Genomic DNA, 887 nt, shown 5'->3' with positions numbered 1-887 from the left:
AGCCCTAAACCGTGCTCTATCCTGTGCCAATCTCATTGCCTCTGACACACCCATCCCGATTACCCCAGTCACTGAATCAATCCACCTCATAGAGGACCTTCCCCTCCTGCGCTGTCCCTCTACTCTACCCAGCATGATGTCCCTCTCTAAAAACCTGTCTCTCATTACAACATGTCCAAAGTATGTCAGGCGAAGCCCCAGAATCCTTGCCTCCAAGGAGCAGCCTGGTTTAACCCTCTCTAGGATGAATCTGTTTGTTAGGAAGGCTCAAATCTTTCAGGACGCACACTTTCACGGCTTTTTTTCTGAAGAGTCACTGATGTTTGCACATGGACTCTTAAATCACTCCTTCATTATGACTCCTTTAACGTAATTAGGGACCCTAATTAAGTCTTCAATTACATCTTTCCTTTATAACATAATTGTAATATCTATAGATCCCACCTGCTGATTGTGGTGGGGTGGAGGAAAATTTTAGAATTCTGATAACCACTCCCAGTTAATTGTTTTAGCTTGTCTCTAACACATCTCTTCTGTCTCTCTTGACTTTAGAATATGAACTTCAAATATTTTACATTAAAATTTTAGAGTCTGAAATTTTGGAAGTTGACATGACTTTCACAAGTCAGAGGTGTCCAAAATGTGATGTGAAATACCAGAAGGCATTATGACATTTCAAATTTATTTTATATAAATATTTCATATATTAGAGTAATATGATACAAACGCAGAAGAGATGAAAATACAACTAATTTTATTTCTTGCTATTCACTAGAGAAAAGAATACCTCTTATAACTCATGCTCACGGAGTAATTCTGAACTCTAGTTATCCTCCATGGTTTTCTCAGTCTCTACATTTAAAAGGAATAGACTGTACAGTTTCTCC

The sequence above is a fragment of the Elephantulus edwardii genome, unplaced genomic scaffold, assembly GCF_000299155.1.
Source record: "Elephantulus edwardii isolate Elephantulus edwardi_28Jun2011 unplaced genomic scaffold, EleEdw1.0 scaffold00088, whole genome shotgun sequence".
In the NCBI taxonomy this organism is placed as follows: Eukaryota; Metazoa; Chordata; class Mammalia; order Macroscelidea; family Macroscelididae; genus Elephantulus; species Elephantulus edwardii.
The sequence above is the reverse complement of the archived record's forward strand: the minus strand, read 5'-3'. Positions refer to the sequence as shown.